This window comes from Sarcophilus harrisii, chromosome 1 (genome assembly GCF_902635505.1).
Source record: "Sarcophilus harrisii chromosome 1, mSarHar1.11, whole genome shotgun sequence".
Classification (NCBI taxonomy): Eukaryota; Metazoa; Chordata; class Mammalia; order Dasyuromorphia; family Dasyuridae; genus Sarcophilus; species Sarcophilus harrisii.
In genome coordinates, this window is record NC_045426.1 from 450,864,037 (window position 1) to 450,891,432 (window position 27,396).

Consider the following 27,396-nt stretch of genomic DNA (forward strand, 5'->3'; position numbering starts at 1 on the left):
GTCTATGCTTAGCAGTAACCTGATTAGGATTGCAAATACTTGGTACTTAGAAAGGAAATAATCAGCTGGGGTGTGGGGGGTGATTTAAGTAGATTCAAATTAATAGGAAGGATTAGTTCAATTCAGATTTCTAATGGTGTCTTGTGTATTTGATACAGATAAGATCACTAGGTAGAAGGTAGATTTGGAATTGGCTTCCAGATGCACTGGTATTTACTGGGGACGAAACTTATTGGATATCCTGATATAGTAAGAGCTTACATTTTCCTAGGATTGGGGGTAGGAGTACTGTGATTTTACAGATTTCAAGAAACTAAGGAAAGTTAAAGAAATTACACGTTATGTTACTTGTAGATATTTTAACAAACTTTTTTTTATATGAAAATTTGTAGTATTCCTACTATGTAAAATTATAGTCCTATGTGAAAGCAATAGTTTATATAAAAAATACAATCCAATAAATATTTACTGTGTGCAAGATAATATACCATACCTGAAGGTACAAAAGTAAAAAAAAAAAAAAGTTATTCAGTCCTTTTCATTAAGGAATTTAATATCTAAGAGGATACATGTGTGTGTGAAACATATATCTAGCAAATATTATTTGTTCTAAGATTTTGTTAAGAAAGGAATACAAATTTACCAACTAATAGTTGGTGGTCACCATTAGTTATTCTCTTCCCTTCTCTGAAAACTAGGATGACAGCTACCTGTGCCCAATATGTTAGCACATCTACAATCCTTGAGTATCTCAATATCTTTCAAAGATCTCTAATGAGTAAAGGAAATTTATTTGGCTTGGTTACTGAAAATCATTGAGGACAGCTAGATGGTCTCTTTCTCTTCCTACTTATCTCAGATAGCACCTTCCTATTATCAATCTTTGCTATATCTTTTACTAATTCTAAGATCATTTACCTTGGCAGAGAAAACAAAAGCAAAATCAAAGGTGAACAAATCTGACTTCTCTATCAATCATTAATATCATCTCATCAGTCCTGAGAGCAATGATCCCATTCTTTCTTTGATCCCACTGTTGGCCCAACATAAGGTTTTTAAAAAATCTTTTTTGTTATTTTTATCTTTGCTCACCAATCCCAAGACAAGCTGGGCTTCAAGCCTCCTGACATTATCCTTAGACTGTGTCCCATGTTTGTATTTATATGAATTATACAGAATGAAGAAAGCATAACTAATAAAACAAGATGACTAGAACATTTAAATTAAAATAACAATAAAAGGAAATAAATCTCAGATGAAATTTAAAGACCAATCAGTTGGGAGGACAGATGTTGCAAAGTTTTCCCTTTCTTGAAAGAGAAGTGGGGGATTTTGGAAGACTATAGAATGCTGAATATGGTAACAGACATCATTGCTGTAATAGCTTTGTTTGACTTCTTGTTGTTGTTTTTATTACAAGGGAGGGTTCTAGGTGTATATGTGTGAATCGGTATGTATGAAATATTAGTAAATGGCAATGCCAAATAACAAAAGTCAATCATGATATATAAAAAAGAAATATAATACAAAATAAACTCTAAATTAACTGATTGGTTCTCTGTACACTTAATCATGTTGATATTTTAAACAATACTTTTTTTCTTAACTAGAATTTGGTTTTTGTTTCTTCAAAATTTCATTCTTGAGAATTTTTTATATTTATTAGACTGACCTCTTCTATAATTTTAGTAAATAAGATCCTACCTCTCTTTTTTTCTGAATTAAAATTCTATAAGGGAAATCAGTTTATAAAATAAACAAAATGAAATAAAATGCAAAAATAAATAAAACTTGTGAAGATATGTGACAGACTACACTTGGCATTTCTTTTATCACTATTTCTAGATTGCAGTTATGATTTCAGCACTACAATTCCCATCATTTCCACTCCAGTGACAAATTCCTCCTTGTTGGTAAAAATCATAATTCAGAATAGAATTTTCCCTTGTTTGTTCCTCTACCTTATCATTAAGGCTAGTCAAGATGTTATTATCTATTCTGCTTTTGGCAGAGACTTTGCTCAGCATATGTTCAGATAATTAAAGTCTCCTATCACTGTTATATGATACTGACTTTTTAGGCCAGGCGTCAGTCCTGTGTTGTAATGGGGTGGAGTACTTAGAATCAGCAAGACTTCAGTCCAAAACCCACTGCTGACACATATTAGTTCTGCTTCCTTGGATAAGTCACTTAACATGTAAGTATTAGTTTTCTTATTTATAAAATGGGAATAATATCCTCCTCATAATAGAATCAAATATGATCACCTATGCAGAAAGAGCAGTAATTCTGGAGTCAAAGGATGTGGGTTCAAAATTCTGTCTCTGACTTCTTATCTGCATGTTTTTGTGAAAATCATTTAGCACCCTGAGGAATCAGTTACTTCATATGTAAAATGACAAGACTAGGCTAAATGGTCTTCAGGATCTCTTCTAGCTGTAAATATTAAGATCCTGTGATATGAGCCATCATTATTGTCATCTCTTTCTGACAGTTCTCCTCACTGTTCTTTCTTTTCAGCTGTTTCAGAGTACACTCTAATGGTAACATTCTGTTCGTACTTTGTCTAAGTATTCTTTGCCCTCTGTAGCCTTAAGTCAGTCCTTTTTTAAATCTAGGTTTAGTATGGTGGGTAATTATCATAGGGATAAGGAAGGGAGGGACAGAATCCAAGAAAGAATAAGGAAGTGTTTTTATTTTTTAAGAATTCAAAGTTGTAAGCATTACTCTCCTGGAACTCCACTCATAGAAAACTCATTACTTTCCTTTCATTTTTCTGTAAGTATTGAAATAGCTATTAAAAAAAAAATAAAAACAAAACCAAAAAGACACTCCAGGCTACAATGCAGTCTGCATCATTCTTTCAATCACTTCGCCACTCCACTCCTAGAAATTCCTAGCACATTAGCTATTTACTTCTAGCTACTTCTAGTTAATATTAAATTATCTTCCATGGGAATCTGTCCCCACTTCCGTTTGCTATGCATCTTTTCAATATACATTACTATATGGTCCAATTTGTGATAAATGAGTTTGCTTTACCTCATTTTACATTGCTAACAAAGGGTTATCTTACAAGACAAAGGAAACTTGTCAACACTAAGTTCTAGTTTTTAATAGTTGGCATATTTCATCTTATACCAAGTCAAGCGTCTCATGCCATAGCAGTCAGGCATTCCTGATAATCACTGGAGTTAGTGCTTCACAATGTGGTTCTTTTATCTGGTTTTCAGAGAATCCTTTGCTCATGTAAATAGTTTCTATTCAAACATAAGCATAAAAATACATCTCAAAGACAAATATTTTTATTCTATTTAATTCTAGAGTGTATCAAGCTTGTATTATATTCAAAGCACTACGTTAGGCTATGAAGATACAAACAAATAAAAATGTCTGCTCCTTGCCCTCAAGGAGTTTAGATTTTCTTGGAGTGGAAGAAAAAAATGATATATACATAATTAACTATAATAAAATATAGGGATTAATAGGGCAAAAACCAAGTACTCTAAGGAAGCTTGAGGAAAGTAGGCACATATTCAGGAAGGAAGAATCTGGAAGGAAGCACTGAGAAAGTGATATCTGATCTGAACTTTGATGGAACATAAGGATTCTGAAAGAAAGTACATTTTTAGATGAAGATAAGGCAGGAATGCATTTTAGGTATGGGAGAGAGCCTTTATAAATTCACTGAAGCCAGATGAGAGTTTGTAATTTTTAAGAAAGGAAAAACATCTTTCATGTTTCAATTCAATTAAAAAAAACCCCATTTATTCAGTGTATATGTTAGTCATTGGTTGAGAAACACTAATGCAGGACCAATCCCTTCCATATTCCCTGAATCACTTCTATGATATCTCTGACAGGGATACCCTTCTTCTAATTGGAGACTTCCACTGTTGAGGAGCTCACTAAATAACGAGGTAGCCCATTTCATTTTAGGATTGCTTTTATTATCAGGCAAAGTAGTGACTGTCAGTGACATTATCTTTGAGAGGAATTTGATAAAGATTAATAAGGTAATGCTTAGTTCATAAGTAATAGCATTCAATTATTCAATATCTTTAAGGTGCAAGGGGACATAGAAGAGGCTGGTGAGCAGACTGTGAATATAACAAATGATCTCATTTTTATAGCATGTCCCAAAAGTCTAAGGCAGTTTTAAACTATTAAAACTTAAAATTCCCCAAAGACTTTTGGGACATTTTATAAGGTGCTTAACAAAGCAAATCTTTGAGGTATTCCACAGGGTGTTTAACAAAGCAAAGCTTTGGGACATTCAATATAGTGCTTAACAAAAATAAAAAGAAAAATGCTTTCTTAAAACCGTTATTAGGCAAGTAGTATACATACTTTCATTTCTACTTGATAGGTAAGATAACTGAGATTTATAGAAATAAGTTTATTATAGTCACATGTATAGGAAGTGGAGATCTACATCTTTTGCTTCCAAGTCCAGTACTTTGCCCATGAAAGTATGAATATATAAAACCTATTTTATTAAGCATTGTCTATATGCCAAATACTATATTAAGAAATATTGGTATTCAGTCATTTCAGTTTTATCTGACTCTTTATGATCCCATTTGAGATTTTCTTGGCAAAGATACTGGAGTAATTTGCAATTTCCTTATCTAACTCATTTTACAAATGAGCAAAGTGAGGCAAATTGAGTTAAGTGACGTACTCAGGGTCACATAAGTAAAAAGTGAGGCTGAATTTGAACTCAAGTCTTCCTGACTACAGGTAAGGCACTCCATGTACTGCTCCATCTACCTGGCCTTATTAAGAAATAGGAGTACAAAAAAACAAACAAACAAAAAACCCAAAAAATAGATTTCCTGACCACAAGGAGTGCAGATCCTATTAGGAGTTAACACATGTTAAAGACTGATTGCCAGGTCTGAGGGGGTCTTTGAAAAGAGGTATGAGCGAGGGCCATCTCCTTGACTTGTTGGATGGAATTAGTGGTAGTAATGGAATGGCTACATGTGTAAGAACTTCAGGATCCCTTAGAATCTTGATGGAGTTGCTTCCTTGCCGGGTCTATTTCCTCATTCCCAGCTGCCACTCAGCCTTCCCATAAGCCCCAAAATCTGGGCAACAGTGATTGCTACCATTCACATACTCAAGGGATCTTTCTGGCCAGGATCTAAGGGTGTGGTTTTTGAAAGAGAAATCTCCCTTTTAAAAAATATTTAGGTGGTGACAACAAAGACAGACCCTGATATCCAGGCAGTGATGCTATATCCTGTTTTGTCACACCCTGACATACTGAGAGAAACAGATTATAATTTGCTACAGATTTCCCAGTAAGTCTATGATTGTGTCTATAAAATAGTGGACAAATCATTTGGCTCAGAAAAATGGTTGTCCTAGAGCTACCTCAATGAGGAGAGTGCTGGAAGGGGAATTTCCATGTCTCAAGTCCCATGCCTTATCAACACCTGTCATCTCCTTTTCTCCACCCCAGTAAAGATAAGCTGTAGTGAACTGATTCTCTTGAATTTTAATGTCTGGTCTGACTTGGTTATAAATTTGTATTGTGGTATAACAAAGACCAGAACTGAACACCATTGTCATATGGCTCATTGTGTGATGTTTATGAATGTATGTAGCTCCTGTCAACTTGAAACTTTTTTTGAAAAGAGAACTTTAGATATTAAGGACATTAGAAGAGAATTTGTATTTGAAAAATGGTCCAATCTCATTCAATTATTCAAGAACAATAAAATAAACTTTTCCCTTAAAAGTACAAAAAAAGCTACTGATTTAAAATGTCAAATTAGAATCTTAGACTGTTTCCTCCAGAAAGGCCCTGGAAGACGTAACCCTCTTATTTAGGAGAAAAGGAAACCTGAGCATCAGAAAGTAACTTCCCCATAATCTCATCTCTAGCTTTCATTTCCTTGCCTCTATTCACATAGGCACTGGCCTACTTCAGGCTCTTATCACCTATTTACTAGAATATTCTAATTATTTCATTATTCATTATATTCTTTCTATTTTGTGACAATTTAATCCTTCAATACTTTCTACTTCCAATCTCTACTTTCCTTCAATCTATCCTCCACAAATTGCAAAAAAATCTTTTTCTTTTTGAAGGCACAGGCTGACTGTGTCACTCCTTTGTTCAAAAAATTTCAATGGTTCTATTGCTTTTAGGATAAAAATCATTTTAATCTGCCATGTAAGGCTTGCCATAATTTTCTTCCATTTTTCTTTCAAACTGAGTCCCTTTGCATACTCTATTTCATCTACCCTGGACTACTAGTTGTTTCTAGAACTTGATCTTCCATCTTTCACCTCTGGAAAACACCCTCTTCATCTCTGCCTTTTAGAATTTTTTTTGCTTTCAAGGCCAATTTCTTCCATGTGGCCTCCCCTTAAGTCCCAGACAAAGTTTATACTGCTTACTTCATAGGGTTGTTATAATGAAAATATTTTGTAAGTTTTAAATTTATATATAAATGTGTGTTATTATTATTTAAAATTATTTTATCTTAGTGGAATTTTATAATAAATACAATGATAAAAGTCATATGGTTAGTTTATAAAGTATAGTGATAAAACAAATCTTTTTGTGGTGTATTATCAAGTAGAAAGTAGTATACTGAATCCAGTAGGAGAAAGTGTGGGGAATTTTGCATATTTCAGTCCCATTTCATAAATATCAACTATATGTATGAATGAATGAATGTAAAAATTCATGTGAATGAAAAATGAACTTACATATATGAATAGGATACCTCCTCTAATGGAATGTCTTCTCCTTCAGGGCAAGGATGTTTTTTAGGTCTTTGTATCTCCATCATAGAGTAGGGCTAAATAAATGTGTTGTTTTTTTTTAATGTGTTTTAGGCAAAACTTTTTAGTGGATGTTATTGTGATATTTGAGCAAGGGCAGAATGGGCATCTTTTCTTGAATCAGGACCTGCTTCCAGAAGAGAAGAGAATGAGAAAAAGTGACAACTACTATTTGCTGATAGCTATGAAAGGTTCCAATTACCTCTTAGCTTGACTTTCATCTTTTTTTTGTTGAATACAAACAACATCTAGCAAGACATTTTCATTGTGCTGAATGACTCCAAGATGGTAAGGGAATAGAAAAGGCATTTGCTGTAAGAATACTGGTTTGGAAATTTTGTTGTAAACAACTGCATAAAAACGCTCTTATTGGAATTCATGCTAATTTTTGATGACTCTTGCACAGTATTTGTTGTCATGAGGTTTGCCTATTTTTATAAAAAAGGAAGTCGGCAATTATTCTGCCACATTATCCACACATTCTCAATGGAATTCTGCCTTTCATCAGGAATTATAGTACTTTTAAGTCTAATTTCTTTATAACTTCAACCAGGTTTGCCATCACATTTTTCCAGTGGGTTGAAATGAGACCAAACAATCTTATAAGTATGAATGGAAAAGATATTTTTCCCACAGCACATTTCTTTCATTGCTCTGGAAATCATAATATCTCCTTTTAAAAAAAAATTAACTAGGGAAAAAGTATAAGAGCTACCAGAAGTTTTAAAAATAATATTTTAAAAAATCAAACCGATTGTTGCTAACATTGCAGAATGGGCATTTCCTATTTGTATAATTAAGATGACTACTCCCTAGAAGAGTTAAGAATGAGACATTGGTGAGGATTAAATTGTCACAAAATAGATAAATGGTTCAATAATCATTATTTTTAATTAAACCTGAAAATGAGCAGGCCTTCTTAAAACATATATTGGACAAATATTCATTTAACTTGCTAAGTTACTGAAGATGTTGCTATTGGCTTTTCTTTTGGGAAAACCCTAGTATCTGTAAGAGTACTTAAATTTTTTATTGGAAGATAGATCTCGATGATAGTATGTTTTCTTAAATAATGAGAAAATGTGACCTAATTTTAGATAATTTTTCACCTGACATTTTTAGGTAACCAAGTACTAAAACAAAGCTATAGCCACATTTGGCACATATCTCATTTTTAATAGAGCTTTGTTTCTCTAGTTACAACAATTGTTTATAAAGCCTATAAATCTGACTAATAAATGTTTTGTCTGGTCCTTGTCCAATAATATTTATTGAATATGACAGAACACCTCACTGGCATGCTCTGAAAGACCAGAAGGGAGCTTCTTTGGGCTGACTTGGGACATAGTAAGTGATTCTATCACTGGCAATCTGGGAGAGATTATATAATCATTTGTCAGGTGGAATACAGAAGAGATTTCTACTTGTGCATGGGCTGGAATGAATGACTTCTGATGTTCTTTTCAATTCTGAGATTCTATAATTCTATGAAAAGATGATCTGAGCACTCCACAGTTCTTTTATTATGTCATCAAGTAACTCCCATAAGAAAAATCCACCCAGAAAAATCAAACTACTCAGGAAAACAAGGAAAAAACCAATAAAATGAAAATGTCTACTAGGTTAGAAGACAAAAGAGGGCTGGAGTTTGTTGGAGAGGGGAATTTCTGATCATTTCCTATTTTCCTTTTGTTACAGGAATGAAGAATAGAAAGGTGACTTCTAGCATTTTTTAAATTTGGTGATGATGATAATATTCACAATAGCATTTATTGTAGTATGTATAGATTTTACAAAGGGCTTTACAGATTTTATTCTCATCAGTATGGTATAGATGAGAACCTATTTAGGCCCTTGCCTTTAAGATTTATTGTTTATGTCTATCTATAAAGCCTCCTTAAAAGACCTTAGCTGTTTTGGTTATATAGCAAAATCTCATTATAAAGAAAAAATGTATAAGTCCTATGGAGTTTATGATGAGATTAGGTATTAGAAGGTACATATGAAATGAATAAAATAGCCTGAAATGTATCACTGACACTTTTTCTGACATTTTGGGTCCATGTGAGGAGCTTCAATTTTTATAGCTCCTTAAGAACTAGATTTATCACCTTCTCTTCAGTTCATCTGTCAAGAGAAGCTAAAAGACACCAGGATGTCCAGTGTGACTGGCATTTGAGTGACATCCTGCTATGCAATTTCACATCTAATCAAGTAAGATGGTAGTTCTCACTGGTCTATTGTATCTGAATCTGTTTTTGGATGAGCTCCAACTGGCTTAAATTCAACTCTGGAAAATTGTGTGCAGAAGATGGAAAAAATTTGAGCCAGAATACAAGAGGATAAGATAGTGCAGGAGTGTCTTCCCACAATGTCAAAATAATATCTATTGTTGGAGTTGATTTGCTGCTGATTAATTCACCAAGTTTTCTCAATTGCTGAAAGGTAATTTTCCACTTTCAGCTGGCTAGATGCCAGAATGGATTGGGAATAGGAGGGGATCAGAAGGCTGGGCAGAGGTATTTTCACCAAGGGATCTCATCAGCCTGGTCTCCTAAATTAGACAAAGCTGGATTCTGTATCTACTTTACGCCCTGTAATTACTTACCCATTTGAGCCCTCCTGGTTTGAAGTTTGAAGTTTTTGTTTTTCTAAAGAAGACTGACCTTAGAAGAGAACATGGAGTTGTCACAACAATTTGAGGTGAGTTGGGGGTAAAGGAATACTAACATAGGGGCAATATGGTATAATAAATAGAACAGGGAATTTGGAGTCAAGAGCACCTGGGTTCAAATTCTGCCTCATATACTTATATGTGACACAATTTCATTCAACCCCACAATAATTTTATTAAATACCTGCTGCTTACAAGTGACTCAATTTCATTCAATTCTATAAAAATCTTGTTAAGTACCAACTGCATACAAAGTACCACATTATGCATTGATAACACAGATTAAACAAATAAGATAGTCCCTGTCATCGAGTCCAGAAGGGGAAATGTGACATATACATGACTGATATCATAAAAAGTAAGATGTTTGAAGAGAAAGGAGAAATCCAGAAAAAAAAGGCTTCAAAAAAACTAGATGAGGAAGATGTTAACAGTACATGGGAATTAGAGAAAATTTTATGTAAGAGGAAATGCCATCCAAGTTGAGCTTTGAAGAATGAGAGCAATTTTGCAAGAAAAAGATAGGAAAGGGGTATATTTCCTGCATGGGGGAAAATCCCTGCAAAACCATAAAGGGGGGCAACTAGATAGTGTAGTGGCCCTGGAATCAGAAGGACCTGAGTTCAAATTTGACCTCAGACACTTAACACTAGCTTTGTGATCCTGGATATGTTCCTTGACCCTAATTGCCTCATAAAAATCCCCAAAACAAACAAACAAAAAAACCAAAACCATGAAGGTAGAAAGTGTCAGATTGAGTGTGGGAAATAATGATTAGTCTGAATGCTGAGTTCTTGCAAAATAGTGAATTGAGGCTAGTAAGGTAAAATGGAAGCAGATTATGGAGACATGGAGGGCCTTAAATGTTTGTATTTTATACAACAGGGGAAAATGAGTCATTGAGGTTTTTTGCTAATATGAAAAATAAAAAGTTCTTATCTTTTTACATATTTAATTTTTGGAGGCAATCTGATTTCTTTCTTGGGAAGTAAGTGTATTGAAATAGAAAGTGAAGCACATGGGTTTCAATTCCTATTCTGTTATTTCCTTGCCTATATGATTTTGGGCAAGTCTCTTTTTTGAGACAAAGTCTTCTCACTTCTAAAATAAATGCAATAATTGCCCAAGGAGGATAAAAAATATTATGAGAATAAAATATGATAACACAAAGTACAGAACTTTGAAAAGATTGAGTTAATATACAAGGACAAAAGTCTTATTCTCAACATCAACAAAATTAATAGTAGCAGTTGTTGTACAATTAATTTGGAATATATTTTTTGCTCTTAAATTCTAAAATATTTTTGAGAAACATGACTTTTCCAAATACAGTCTTGTAGCTGGAGTCAAGAAATTTGGATTCAAATTATGTTTTTAAATTATGTAACTATAAATAATTCACTTAGCCTTTTGAAGGCTGTTTCTTCCTCCATAAAAAGGGTATAATAAAATGAGCATATCTTCAGTGACTCACTCATTGGGAGGGTCCAATGAGATAATGTAGTAGAATCCTTTGTAAAACTCAAAGCATCATATAAACGCTACCTATCATTATTTGTGCTGCACTGTGCTGAATCATTAGACTAGCCACTTTAATATAAAACAGATCATTATTGAAAAAGTAAAAAATAATAGTATCAAGAGATAGGAAGATTTACATTACACTGACGTCTTTCAAGGTCCCATTGCAGTCTTAAGAAATAGACTGAATTGCTGAATTTGGGAATCTGAGAACTTCCCTAAATTTTCCAAGTTAGAGTTTCATAAGTCAAGTCCACGATGAAAACTGCAGTTGAGGTTGAACAGGTATGACTAGTATTATATGTCAGGTTGCTGCTCTTGATTAATTTTGAGATTGAACATAAATAACCCCCTAAAAGTAGAATTGACAAGGCCTGACAAATGATTGACTATGGGGTTAGAGTAAGGGGTTGGAATGTGAAGCTAGGTGACTGGAAAAATGGTTATATTCTCTAGGAAATTTAGGAGTAGAGGTGGGGTAAGTGGGAAGGGTAATAAGTTCTGTTTTAGACATGTTGAATATGAGATGTCTATGAATCATCCAGGTGGAGATATAAAGCAGGAATTTGGATATGTAGGAATGGAGTTCAGAAGATGGACTCATTTCATTGTCTGTAATAAATCTTGTCAGCCTTTATTTTTTCTCTTTAATTTACCAGTCACTTTCTTCCTTTAGTGATGACACAAAGATGGTAAACAATAAAATCTGTGTTTTCCCCTTATCTAGACAGTGTACATTACCTAAAGCAAATAAGGAAGTTACTTCCAAGATCGTATATTTATAAGATTTAATTAATGTATTTATTTTATATCTGCAGAGTTTTATATACCTCTCTGAATCTATGTTGAGGATGGTTTATAAATTTAAATATCCAGTAAAACCAAGTGAAACTTCCTCAAGGGCAAAGACAGTAGGCTCTCAATTGATACTAGTTAACTAAAAACAAATACTTTTACTGACGATCATAGTAAGTTTGGGTAAACTGAGTAGGGTTGATTTTTTGGCTTATTGCTCTTGAGTAAAGGAGCCAATGATGTGGAATTTAAGAGCAGAAAAAATGTTGTATATGGTGACTGCATTGCTTCTTTTCCCAAGTTGGATTTAATGTTCATCACGTATACTTGATTCTATGGGGAGGAGCCAATCACTTTAAATCAATTCAGAGAATATCTGGTATCTGAGAGCAACAGTACCTTCATCGGTCTAATTCTCATTCTTTCTTCACCCTACTTTTTGAATAGAAAGTAGTGGTGGTGAAAGAAAATGTTAGAATAGTCAGTGAGAAAACTTTATTAGAATGATCAGGGAGAAAACTGTCAAGTAATTCATTTAGACAAAAGACTACAAAATACAGCTCCTCTTTATCATAATACACACACACACACACACACACACACACACACACATGCACGCATGGACACACACACACATACATACGAATTTAAGGCTGTCTAGAAATAAGACTATCTGGTCTTCCTGGTGTTTTTTATGGCCCCTCAAGATGTTTTGGGGGAGGGAGAAGAGAAGAGAGGAAGCTTTTTAGCTGTGTATAGTACATTAATATGGAACCAAATTTAGTGAGACAGAGAACTGCTGGTCCAGCCCTTTGTCATTCCTACCCCCAGGGCCAGTCAAGTTTTGACCCAGCCTAGGAATGTGAGCCCAGATCCAGGAAAGGTCTATACTAGAACATTCTTCTCAGTCCAGCCCTGGATGGTTTCCAGATAGACTTAAATTTTCAAGCCCTGGAAAACTGTTTTTGTAGTAAAACCAGTTTTTCTTTGCAATGCTGCATTCAAAAGACCTAAATTTATATAAAGCAGTTGAGTGGAAACCATTAACAATATCACATATACAACAACCAACAAGACAATTTTTAATATCAGCATAAATGCTCACAGGGAAAGGCAAGAACTTATAATCAGGAAAAAAAATTAAGCCTATCTCTCCAAGAATGCTATGAGAAAAAGAAAAACAGATGTTGGACTGAATACACTCACACACACACATACATAAATACACACACGTACACAATGTTATATGTATTTATGTATATACATATATGCATGTATGTGTGAATATATGTTTTAAAGTAAATGTTACCATAAAAGGGGATGTCTATCTAGCATCATCTAAGATACAGTAATGTTTTTATTTCTTTTTTTTTTTCAGGAAGGATATCTCTATCCTGATATACATATAGATAGATAGATTATTTTTTTTGAGTGTGTGTGTATGTATATACATAGGAATGCATGAATGTGCTATAAATAAGACATTCAGAAAGCTTCTTCCTGGTAATGACAGTACTAGATATTCAGCTATCAAAAGAAATATTTATGAAATACCAACTCTGTACCGTATTAGGAACTGCTGATATAAAGTCGAAAGAAAAATAGTCCTTGCTCTCAAGAAGCTTGCATTTTACTTACAAGACAATGTGTTTTATTTTATTAAACAGAGCCAACAACTAAACACATTAGAAATATCAGGATTAGTAAAAATATTAGGAATGATTCTTCATGTCAAGAATCTATATTTTAGTTGAGACATCATGTAGTTCTCTTTGTAGCTGTTGGTAACTACCTCTGATATATTAATTAATTAAAATAGAATACACATTTATTAAATGCTTTCTATGTGTAAATTATAACTCTCCAACAGAGTGCAAAACTGTTTGACCAGACTAAATAGATATGCATTTACAAAAAAACACATATTGTTGGAACATAAAGGCTAATGACTGAAGCAAAAGGATATCATGAAATAAAAGTCTGCTTTCCTTTATAATATTTCCTTTCATTCAGGATGTGATGACAAATTTTCTTATAATTCAGTTTAGTAATGAATTTGAGAAATTGGGTATAACCATTCTACCATTCCATTGTTTTTCCCCTCCAATTTCTATCCCCTTCTACCTTCCTTTAGGGGAATCATACTTCTCAACTCCAAGAAGGCTCTTGTACCATTGAGACAGGATCAAGAGATTAAATCACTGGTGGGCAGAATCCTGAGAAATCTGAATTTAGACTCTCAGAAGAAGAAGCAGTATGTGCCAACTATACATTCAAGTTTATAGTGAGATAAGATTGTTGAACTTCATAGGCACTAGATAAAAGGAACTGGTTTTATACCTGGCAATGAAAGAAAATTGTTGGGTTAGCTTCAGCTTACTTTTTTTCTTACTTTGCCATGATATTGACATATTTTCTTATTGGTTCTTTGCTTTAACATAAAACACTTATCTCAGGAAATGCAGACTCAATCTCAATCTATTGGATTCCAAATGAAAAATGGTTTACACCCAATCAACATTAATGCTTGACTACATTGCAGAGGAAATAGAATATAGACTAAAAATCCTTAGATAGGAATTAGGGGAAATGCTTTTAAAAAAATCCAGATGGATAAAGAACCAAAGGCTTCATTTAAATTTTGAAATAAATCTCAGTTTCTCTAGAAATATTCACAAGCTTCCAAACTTGTCCCCTCTTGACTTATTTTCATACATTTTCTATTTATTAATTCCTCATAGGAAGTTTCACCTCTAAAATAATCTCAATTGAAGGTATTTTGTAAATTAAGTGGAATATTTTTTTCAAAAATTGGAGCATTTTCTAAGCCACATTTTTTTCGTTCTTTTTTTTTTTTTTAAATAAAATATCTGGTCAATGTTCATGGCTTACCTAGAGTCCATGCACTACTAAAAGCTGTCCATTCCAATTGCCTCATTATATGATTGTGGGCATCAGAAATGATCATGTAGATAAAAATTGCCTTTGAAAAATATAAATCACATTCAACAATTTTTCTTGTTTATTCTTTGGGGGGAAATTGGTGGGCCACAAGTCAACATGATTTGAAAATTATGTGGCAGAGAAGAACAAAAGAGAAAACACTGAAACTAAATTAGCATGGAGAATATGATTCAAGGTTGTCTGTCTATTCCTTTCATTGGCTTTCTTGAAGGCAGGCCAGTGTTTACACTCCCACATTAACTATATATCTTAACTACCACACAGTTTATTGTTTATTTCTAGAATAAAATATATACACCTATCTAACCAGTTAAATTGTTTGCGGTCTGGTTTCAGCTTCTCTTTCATTCACTTATAGTAAGGACTTAAAAAATGTTTTTTTTTATTCATTCATTCAGTCACTCATTCAACATTTGGGCTAAACGCATTGTTTTTATGATTTGATATTTGATCTACCAAGTCATGCTTTTTACAGACTGATCCCAATGTTCCCTCAGAAACTTTCCCCTATCACTTGAAACACTTAGAATGCCTAAATGCATTCAACACTAAGTCATTATTCCCTTAGGTATTAGTATTTTCTTCTATCTCTTCTCATTTTCACAGATAATACAACTATTTACATTATATTTTTCCAGTTGATTGCTAGGTCCTTGAAGGTAGGTCCTATTTTTCATTTTGTTGTTGTATTCTCAGAATCATGTAATAGATACTAAATTAATGCTTATTAGATTACATTAATTTAATTGTCTAATTCTAAAATTTTATTTCTTGGTGATATTAGAATATTTAAACAGCTCCTTAAAATGGGATAAAAACCTACTTAGATGAGACCAAGAAGATCTAAGAAAATCTATAACAAATGAGAAAAAAGATGGCTATGACTTAAAAGAAACATTTTTTATGGGGATTCTATTTATCTATACTGTATATCCATTATAGAACTCTATTAATCTGTTACTTATAGAATGGACCAGACTATCTTCCTTTCTCTTTCTTGAAGTAAGCTTTAGAGAAGATAGAAATAGGGAATCTGGGTCCTCTCTCCTTTGGAGATACCTCTCATAACTGAAAGTTAAGTTTTCAGGTTTTGAGAGCTTCATGATGAAGCATGATACATAGTGGTTTAATATGACCTTCTGTTTCAAAGAAGATTGATTATTGGCAGGTGAAGGAGGAATTTTAAATAGACATTGGTTCTATTAACAGGATATATTACAGAACAGTGCTTTGGACAGTTTAGCCTTAGTAATGAAATAAAATTGAAGATAATTTTTAAAAATCTGACAATATTAAAATAGGTGCATGATACTAAATCAAATGATCAATCAAAATTTTCTATGTAATTAATTCATACTTGCTAGAGCTCTATTATAACTATTATCCCACAGCATCCTTTCAACCTTATTTGAAAGTATAGCAGATATGACCCATGAGCTATAGCAGAAATCACAAATTTGGCCTCTATTCAAGTGGTGACATACCGAAGCTGATGAATTTTAATTTTATAGTTTGGTAGAATAAAAGACTGAAATTGTACAGTGAAAAAAACCCTGAAAGATTAACTATTGGGTAGTTAACAGGAATATTTTCCTATTGCTTTCTTATTAAGAAATGAAATTATATATTTTTTAAATAATTAAATTTATTTATTTACATGCATACTGCCCTGTGTTAACCTAGGTGCTTCAGATAATTAACAACAGTCCTTGCTTATGTTCTACTGGAAGCATATAGGAATGTTTTGGTAACTCTTGAAAGAGACAAGTTGCAGTATTACTTTAGGAGCTCAAATCACATTTTAATCATCACTGGCATTATATTTTATGACATGGAAAGAGAAAGTAGTCTAAACTCCATATTACACAAGAAAAAAAATTACAGACTTGAATAATGTAGGCCAGGGTCACAATTCATGATAGTGACAAGAGGCTAAAACATAACTACTCAAGATCATATGACAGGAAGTCCTAACTAATGCTATTTACATTTATATGAAAGCAATATATACACCTAGAGAATTACACCTAGTTTTAGGTTTCCCCAGTCAAACTCTAAATTAAAGTCATAAAATCCTGCTACAATATCTCAGTCAGTGTGACACTGTGGAAATAACATTCAGTTTAGTATCTGAGTTTGAAACTTGCCTATTCCATTTAGAACTTACATGACTTTGGGCAAGGCACTTCACTTCAATCACTTCACTTCTTTGGAACACAGGTTCCTCGTCTATAAAATGAGATGAACCTTAAGATTACTTCAAGATCTAAATTTAACTTCTAATTGTCCATTTATACCATTACTTCCAGTAAAATGCCTTAGTGTTTTGCTGAATGTCTTTTTTTCCCCCTTCTCTGTAGCTAATTAACTTTAGGTTGGGATATACCTGTGCTTAGAAGTTTTGTTTTTGTTTCAGTTTTGAGAATAAGGAGATGTGGGCTATGAGTATAGAGAATAGAGTATTAAAAAATGAGTACAGAGAAATTCTCTGACAATGTAGAACTGAATTCATTTTGCAACTTACAGACCTACAGAGCTGTCTAGGGTGCTGAGCCAGTAGGTTTCAGAGTAGGCACTTGAACCCAAGTCTGACTCTAAGGCCAGCTATATTTCTTCTATGCCATGTTCCTCTCATGCTTATTGATTACAAATCACTTATTATTTACTGATTGATTATATTTTGTCTTTCCATCAAAAGTTTCATGACAACCATTTTGAACCTTTTCAACCTTATATCATACTAGTCCCCTTAACATAATTTTTCCTTCATTCAAAGCAGACTAGTCAGTTTCTCTCCAACACTCTCAATATTGTTCACCTCCATGCCTTTGCTCATTCTAAAAGCATAGAGTGTTTCCATCTCTCCTTAACCTGTCGATATTCTACATATCATTTTAAAGCCCTACTTTAACATCACTGGCTCTGAGTCCTTGATCCCCTAATATCTAATGATCTTCCCCATCTTCCCCTTCCCCTTCCAACATAGCATTGTCTATAACTTTCTCATGTTGTTATTATTGTTTACTTATATTTAATTCTTCAATACCCCATGGTCCATAGCGCTCCAATACAATATTATCCATGGAGTTTTCTTGGCAAAGATACTAGAGTGGTTTGCTATTTTTTCTTCAGTAAACTAAGGTAAATAAAGATTAGTGACTTCTCATACCTAACTTAAACTCAAGTTTTCCTGAGTCTAGGCTTAGCATTCACATCACTGAACCACCTACTTACTTATTTAAATGCAGCTGTGATGTGGAAGCTCCCTCAAAAATGAAGATCATAATCCATTCATTTTTGCCCAAATTGTGTGACTCCCATTTCTTCTTGTAAGTTTGTCACATGTTGGAGGCCTTCCTTTACTTCTGACATTGCTTATTTCTCTGGTCCTTATCAGGTGATCACCCTCATCTTCTCTTCCTGTCATACAATTCCTTAATGACATCTTTTTCCCCCCCCCCAGTCATCTTCAGAGTTCCTCATTGATTAAATAGTGTAGCTAGCTCACATACAAGATATGTTTTTTTTTCTTGCTCGCCTATATTATTTTGTAACATAATAGTTTGTGAATTTACTATTTTCTCCCAATCAAACTGTAAATTCCACAAGAGTCAGGAACAAGTTTTATCTAAACTTTCTGTCTTATCTTGTGCCTAACATAATGTTCTTTACAAAGCAAACACTTCTAAAGTGTTTCAAACACTTGTTGAATGATTAATCATTAATTAATAGTAAGCAAATAAAATTCAAAAGTATGTGTGCAGATAGGGGAGGATTAAGGAGAGAGGTAAGAAAAGTAGAAGTGAAGATCTGTGACTACTAGAAAGGAAGCAGAGCAAGAGCTAAATTGGTAACTTCACAAATACTTTCTATTAATTGATTCTGCACTTAGAAATAAATGAAAAACATGATATAAGATGGTATTTTTCACTCAATTAAAATTTGTGTTTCATAACAGGCATGTAAACACAGAGCAATGGAAAGGGATCTGGATATGTAGTCAGAGAACTTGGATTTGATTCTCAGCTCTTAGTGTGTATTTCACGTCTGTGACTTTGGGCAAGCCACTTAACCATTCCAAGCATAATTCCTTATCTGTAAATTTTTATCTATATAAGTTTCTAGCTCTAGATCTATGATCTTGAGATCCTAAGAGCTGTAGGACAGGTAATATCAATAAATGTCTCACCATGAGGCTATGCTATGGGCAAATCCTCCATCAAAATAGTCTTTCCCCCAGCTTTAAACTAGTTCCATTTAACCAAACTCCTGTCTTTTGGTTTTGGACTAAATAGATGTAGGAGAATGACTGGGGTGGATTAGGCTAAATTACATCTTCTTTTTTTTTTTTTGACCTTTACTAACAATTTTAGAACAAGAATGGAGGAGACCAGGGCACTCTTGGGACATTGGCTCTATAGCATTTGGTGATTTAACAAAATACAATTTTCTACTTAGTTGTACTGAGAATTTTTTGTCACAGAGTAAAGATTAGATGTTTGAAGGTAGATACAACGATAGAGACTAGGCAAGAGTTCAAGCTGATTAAAAATTTAAAAACACACTACTTTTTATCACATATAGTTTGAATGGGAAGAATGATCAAATAATTTGCGCTCCTTATTTTGTCTTAATGGTTTCTAGTCTTATCAATTACTTCTGGAAACTTGACCTGACTCTTCACAATGTTTTCCAAAGTTATTATTTCTGTTTAAAAAATGTTCAGGAGAGGAAGGAAGAGGGCCACATGACACTCCTGTGAATAAAATCTCCCACTGAGAGTCCACTGATCTGATCCTTTGTTTCATCCCAGCACTGGAGCTGAGCTCCTGCTCTCCATTAACCTTTGGTGCAGGGTAGGGCACTTTTTTTCTCTCAGTGAAGTTTATTCAACTGTCACCATACTATCTATTAGTCCATTAACTCAGTTGCCCCAAATCCCCAAATGCTAAAATAAGTTGACTTTTTTAGAGGCTGAGGCAGGTTGGGAAAAAGAGGAATGAAAGGTGCACAGAAATGATGGAATCTATGATTGATATTAATTGGGTTAATGCTTTCGTTCATTTTGGTGTTTTACAATGGCTGCAGATGCTTTGAAATCTGACTCCTGAGGGGAGAGGGGCATGTCATTTCTAATTGTCTGTGGGAAGAGGGGATGACAAGGATAGATGAGTTTTAAAGAGAGCATCCCCAAACCTCATTTTAGGTAATAATTTAAAATTCTTTTCAATAAACCTATTACCAAAGATGTCAAAATAGTAAAATGGATGAGTTTTGTCTTCTCTCCCCCCCACCCCCATTCTTATCCAGGGTTAGAGATGATAATAAGCTCAAGTGAAATAGCCCTATTTTAGGTAATTGAAGAAGGGAAGTTCTTAAATGGAATAACTCACTCAACAAGTGGTTAGTAAGTACTTTATATAAGTATAGGATTATGCTAGACTGATGTCTGTCTTCAAGGAGTTTATAATCTAGTGAAGGGACAAAAGAGTCCTACACACACACACACATATACACAAAGCAAATGAGGAGAGAAGCTTATGCCTATGTGCAGATGGTAAATGCTAAGAGATCAGAGCACAACTGAGGGCACAGAAAAGTTAGGGAAGGTTTCATGGTGAAAGTGAGATTGGACCTAGGTGTTAGTGTTTACAAAAGAAGAGAAAAAGGAAAGAGCAGACACAGAGGCAATGTGGGGGAGGGGACTGCATCAATAACACTCTTGGAGGCAGGGCATTGAGTAAACTAGTCTCACTGGAGCAAAGGACTCCTGAGTTAGAGATAGGGTTTCAAAGGAGAGATGTGTTGCTAGATTATGGAAGGTCTGGAGGGTCAGGCTAAGAGGTTTGGACCTTACTTTATAGATAATAGAGAACCACTGAGAGTTTCTGAGCAAAGGAATTACATGATAAAAATGGAATTTTTTAAAAGTTCATTTTGGTATCTTTTAAAAGAATTCTTTGAAAGGAAAAAAGTGAAGGTTGAGAGACTTAGTAGGCTATCAAGATCTATGAATTTAAGGATGAAGACTCAATCTAGAAGGGAGGGGAAAGGGTGGTAATAGGGGAAAAAAGGAATAGATAAAAGAGAAAGACTGAAAAGAAAGGGTCAACAGGCTTAACTGCTGGGATATGGGAAGTAATAAAGAAGATAATTTGCCATAAATAATGGAGATTTGTCTGATAATCTTCTAATTATAACATAAACAGAATTTTTCCTCCAAAATACCTCCTTAGAAATGATCATACTTGTCTAGTCACACAATTTCTCTTCCCTTCAGTTTTTCAAGTCTATAAATTGAGGGTGTGAGACTGGATGACCTCTGAGATCCTTTCTAAATCTAAATAATTGATTCTAACACCCAATAGGAATACATTCCTATATACTTTGTTTTGAAGACATCTTTTCTCTAATTAATGTCTTTAAAAGTGAATTCATTTTAGCATATGGACATAGAATTCATTCCATATCAAGACTAGTAAATGCTCCTACTAACTGTACCTGAAGACTATAATAATTTGTCTCATTCCTGAATAGGTAAATTCATGTAAGAATCATGAAAATTCTTCAATGGAACTTCCTTTGAGTAAAGTCAACAACATAGATATTAGGAACAGAAATTTTACATTATGGATTATTAAAATAACTTTCTTGTCTTTGGTCTAAGAGAGACAAATGGACTTCCTTTTGCTACTAATTTGTCTGGGTTATTAAACAAGGAGATTAAATCCTCCTTATACTATGTCTCTTGAAGCCTCAAACCTTTTAAAATGTCTCAGTTATGATGATGCATTCTGGAGAAAAGAGGGAGAAACAAAATCTGGAAATAGCTCTCTCCTATATGGTGAGATTTCTTCACCTAGACAAAGGCCCTTTCCTGAGAATCTCTTAAGATTTGACTCTACTCAACCTAAAACTTGGATTCAAAATGGTGACAAGATGCGCAAAAAAGAAGACAAACTTCTACAAGTAACCTGAGCTGGAGAAGAACGGACAAGAGCCACAGAACTGTGGCTTATCAAAGGGGACTGCCCTCTTTGGTTTTTACATTGCCTCCCCTCAAAAGTCCCAAGAAATCCTTGATAAAGTCTTTGGTCTAAAAGTGATAGCCAAATGATCATTCTTTTTAATAATCTATTGACCTTGTTAATAAAATAATTAAATTTCCCCAAAACTTTCCAGATTAGTCCACCTACCCAGACTACTAGTTCATTTCACTAAAGTTTTAGTCTTTTGCTAACTTTTTTGGACACTTGTTTATTAAATGTGCTTTTAAAAAGACTAGTTTATATGATTCCAATACTTCTCATAAATAAATTGTAGTTTCCTTATGAAAATAAAATAAAATAACTTTCCTACCTCCAATATCAAATTGTAAAAGGACTAATCCCCTGTCAAGCCACAAACTGACACATAATCAAATAAGGAACTGTGCCTTCTCTTCAATCCCTAATCAAATCAATCTCTTGTTTCTTGCATTTGAAAAATTTGTATGATATTTTTATACTATTTTACTGAAAGTGGTCATGAGCAAATACATTCCAAAGTTGCATGTCTCTCCAGAGGTAACCGGGGGAAAAACCTTCTAGCTTTTCTCATGAATGGTCCCTCTACAAAAGTCATGATGAACATCACAACAGATAATCAATATTTTAGAGCTAGTCTAGAATGTTTTACTATACTGTTCAAACACAATTTGAGTGCATTATAACTTTTGGAAAGCTTTCATTAGGTTTTTAAATTGCTGAACAGGCAGCAAACTTTAGTGGATTCTATGGGATTCAGAACTACCTAGATTCAAATTTCATCTCTGACACTAGATATGTGACCATAGGGAAGTCACTTAATATCTCCAAACCTCAGTTTCCTCATTTGCAAAAGAAGAATTCCTCTAATAATTTTCCTCACAGGGTTCTGTGAAGCTCACAAGATACTGTATATTAAAGTGCTTCCCTCTGCCTCTTCAAATTAGTTATTGTTATTTCTACCTCCAGAATATTTCACCTTGATCCCAGATCAATAGTATGGACCCAGATATTTTCCCATCAAATAATTGTTACCTTGGCTAAAAGGGACATCTTGTTAGCATGAACACTTTTACAGCTGTTAAGATACTGATGGGAACTTCGTATGTGTTGTCAGCACAAGTGCTGTCAGGAAGAAACTAAATGTCAAATTGAGGTATGTGGAAGTCACCATAAATATGTCTCTGAATGTTTACCATCTGGAGGAGTAGATTTATACTTTGACCAGAAGCTGGATTACCCTATGGGCAATATCTTTGAAACTGGTCCCCTTTTTACATTGAAGAGTCAATCGTTTCCAATTAGTTTAGATAAGGCCATCCCATGGGAAAAAAAAAAAAAAAAACAAACAAACCAAACAAACTGATAACAGCTTGCCTTTTCAAGGTGTGAATTAATGTCTCAACATTTCCTCTCCCTTTCTTAAGCCTATTATCATCATTTTAGTCTTCCAATGTCACAAAGTGCCTTTGAAAAAGCGCTTTTCTATTAAGCACAAGGCCTTTTGCTCTGTATACTTTTCAGCTCAAATTCCTTTGACTGCACCTTATCAAGATTTGAATGTGATCAGACATTATCTACAAGGAAGAACTGAATGGCCTTAAGGAATTTCACTCCTCCCCTCCTCCCCTCCATATTACTGCTACTCTAAAATAATGCCATGTTCATAATAATAGTAATAACAATCATAATCCCTGTTCAGTACTAAAGAACTCATATTTTAAAAAGTTAAAGAGAGAATCTGTATTTTTTTTTGAAAATTTTTTAAGCTCTGGCTCCAGGATAAAGCCAAAATGAAATAACTAGAATTCCAAAAGAGTTCAGCTTATGAACTTTAGACTCATTTTGGTTATGTAATATTATTAGGCTCTGTCTAATATTCTATTAGGAATAACTACATGAACATTTATAAGAATATTTTCTTATCAAAGAAGATTAGAGAATAGCTGAGTTCTCTAAAAAGTCAGTCAAGCACCACATTACTTTCTTCGACTTTTAATTTTTTTTTTTAAAGAAAAGTCCAAGAGCCAAAATAGAGATGGATCTTGAAATAGATACCTTTATAAAGTATAATGCCAAAATCCCAAAGCACCAGCTATGAATCCTGTTATTCAACTTACTAAACAGCTCTCATTTCAGAATGGGATTATATACAGTATTATTTATAGAATCTCTCACCTGCAAGGGGGTGAATTCAGTGTTAGGTTTCTCTTGCAAGTATAAGAGAGTACAGTCAGACCAATAATTCATGAACACCACAGGTATAAATGAGAATTAATGTATGTTTGGAAAGCAATTAAAGAGTTGTAAAAGCAAATTGAGAATTCACATTCTTTTAAGTTATTTGAATTAAAAAAAATTCTCAGCACCTGTTTAAAGAAAGCAACTTTTTGAGGAAACCATATTACAAAATATAGAAAATACTAAATTTGTGAGGTTTTGCATTTATTCAATTCCATATATATTTATTTATTTATTCTGGGCAGTATAAATGAAGACAACAGCACTGGTTGACCAGGTATCAGCAATGGGAAAATGATAATTAAGACTCTTCCCTTTAGAATCAAAGCTGGAAAATCTATTTCCATTTAATTAACACTTCAGATAGCCCGTTTAAAACCAATAAATGTAGCGACTTTAATGACCCATTACAGTGATGCTACTTTAGTTTTCAATGACTTGTAAAACTTTCACAAACAGATCTGCAAATGAATTACATCCATCTGCTCCTCTGCAGCTGCGAGGGAGGGCTCGGTTCAATCGTATTTTGCTACTTCCTCCTTTCCCGGTTCTCTTTGAATTCTAAAAATGTAGTTTTTATGCCAGTCTATCTACCCCCCAGTCAGTCTGAAGCCCAGCCCGCGCTCTCTCAAAAGGAGTCCTCACACTTTACAGTCACCTCCAAATTACTTTAAAAACATTATGGTTTGTTCCGTGATGAGTCAGACAGAATCCCCACTGCATAAATCAGCCCAGAAAGCATCTCCATCCCTGCCAGGAGTTCTGTGGTGGAGTGTTACTAGAATCTTCATACACAGTGTTGCAAGTACAACTTTAAAAGTGATCTGCTGCAAAGAGAGGACAAACGTTCGGTTGGCCATCCCTACGCGTTTCTCGGCAGTGGTTAGCCCCATTGGGGTCCTCTAAAGGGAACGCTGGGTAGTTAAAGCACTGCTCCAAAACACATTTTCCATCCTACACCTTCCGAAGCATGGCATTAAGAGTGTTAGCGCTCTAAAGACAGCCACGCTTCAAGCTCCACTCGCTGTTATCTGTCAGCCATACAATAGCAGCATTGATAAGACCACAGCAACTGGCTTGACAAGTGTGCTGCGCTAGCATTCCATTCAAAACTATGCTGGGGGAAAAAAGCATCCGATGTCTTTTACTTTACCTGAACAAACTGCTTTTCTTGGAGCTGCTGGAAATGAATCCCTCGCCTTCTTCCAAAAGCTAGAGTTCTATTGCTTGCAACTCACACTTGGAGAAGACCACACAGCTCCAGCAAGGCAGTCTTCCTTCTCTTAATCCCCACTCGAATGTGATGACACACTCTAACCCCAACCATCTGTTGAAACACGTCCTCAAGCACTCAGCACAGTGGTGTGTCAAGACAGGCTGCCCAATCCAATTGCTGGGGCTGGGTGTCTCTTAAGGATTGGAGGCTGAGACCAGGACAGAAACTATAGGTCTGAGAACTCTCAGCAAAGTAACCTGAGATTTGGAGAGAGAAAGGAGGGCTATAAAAAGAGTAGAAGTGGGAGGTGCTAAAGAGAAGGTAGAGGGAGTGAATTATTCTGGTGACCAGTTGTGTTACTTTTCACAACTCCTTATATTCCCGAGGGACCACTGGGTCCCTGAATAGGATGCACAGAAGCAGGATAAAACTCCTAACAATCTTTTATTGCCGGTCTGTTTGGGGGCAATCTCCTCAGGGAAGCACTTTTCTCTAAAGGAGATAAAAGATTCATCTGGACACACTGATAAAGCTAATGTAGGAGTCATTTGCACTGAAATGTGACATCTGTATTTTGAAACCCAAACTCCTACCTTCCTCTGATTAACTTGGGGCTGCCTCCAACATTCCTGGGAGAAAAGGGGTGGAGTAGGGGGAGGGGATGCCAAGAGTACTAAAAGCACAAATCTCTATTCCTACATATAGGTCTGTACTGTTATCAACCACAGGCTGTGATTCCCAAATAGTAAATGAACATCATTTTCATTTCTACATATACAAAATAGTATCTTTCCCCCCTTGGAGATAAAGGCTATTTTTTATCATTTGCTTCTTACACAGACATCACTTTGTAAAAAGCTTTTGCTCCAAGAGCGCTGGGCTCACTCTGTGATTGATTATTTTTATTGGCTTCCAGCTAATTGCACTTATAATGCCCATATAGTTCAAACAGCTCATTAACAATTTCTCTTTGAAATGTTTTCAATTTTTGATCATTTCAATGCCCCCCTTCTTGCCTTCATTTTTGGAGCTCTGTGAGCTGTGAGTTTTAAGACCTAATTGCCTTGATGGCAGCCAGAGCCATATATGGCTCTACTTGTTCTAGTACTTTAAAAAGAGATCTGCTAACAAGTTAATTGCTGAAAATCTCCCCTTTTCTGATTTCACAGCCAGCGAAGGTTTTTGGTTACTAGTACAGGGAAAACAAAGTAATTTTCATTGTTCTCAAGCCCCCCTCTCCCCTGCCTCACTGTGTTTGTAGCACTGATGCTTTATATCTTGACACCTAAGTGCTAAATTCGATGGGGGGGTGGGGGGGGAGGGTGTTGTCAATGCAGACACTGCTGTCATGCAGAGAACACTGACATTAAAAGGGGGGGGGGTGGTTTTCCTCTCCAAAGAAGACTGACGTGTGTTTGCTTTTCGTAATTTATATATACTGTTGCAATACATTTAAAAATGACTATTACTGCTATATTCTGGAACCTAGAATGAGAAAGCTATAATTTGTGTCCAGTTAGTTCCCATAACTAAATCATAGGATTGGGGGACTTGGGGGGGGGGGAGTTAGAGTCCTGATTACGTTTGTTCAAATTCTTCCCAGAAGTGATTATATGGTGTCTGTTTCAGACAATGTCTTGTGTTCACTAAAGCACTACTCCCTAATCTGCTAAATCCAGATAAACAACCAAACACAGAAATATTTTCCAACAATGACAAGTGGCAAGATTGGAATGAAATAACTTCCCTTGGACATTTTAGGATTTTAATAGTACCAATTATTGCTTCAAGCCTTCTCCCCCTCCTTTTGTTAATCCAATCTGAGAGGTCTTGGAAAGACTTTGAATGGTTCTAACTTTACCTCAGATCTTCAGTTTTGAAATCGAATTGCAAAACCTGATTTCAAGGAACTGTGAAACATGCAGAATCAATATGTTATCTATCATGATTGTGTTAATAACAAATGACAAAATATGCTCTTTGCAGTAAAATTTGGGCACAAGGCATCATCGGGCTTTCTCTAAAATGTTTTTATTTGAAAAAAAAAAAAAAAAAAAAACTTTGATGGTGGTTTTAGATTTAAGATTCCAGTGTAAATCTAAAGAAACCTAACTTAGCTCACTAACTCCACAGATTGTTTCTTATACTGAACTTTT

General features: G+C 34.6%; 1 protein-coding gene across 1 annotated transcript in view; it reads right to left on the reverse strand.

The window, feature by feature from the left end:
* The window catches only part of SULF1 (sulfatase 1), a 196,098-nt gene extending 170,595 nt beyond the window's left edge, over positions 1–25,503 (reverse strand). The window contains exon 1 of the mRNA XM_023495970.2: positions 25,178–25,503. The gene's annotated coding sequence lies outside the window, so the exon portion shown is untranslated. The remainder of the gene's footprint in view (positions 1–25,177) is intronic.
* Positions 25,504–27,396: the final 1,893 nt, after the last annotated feature.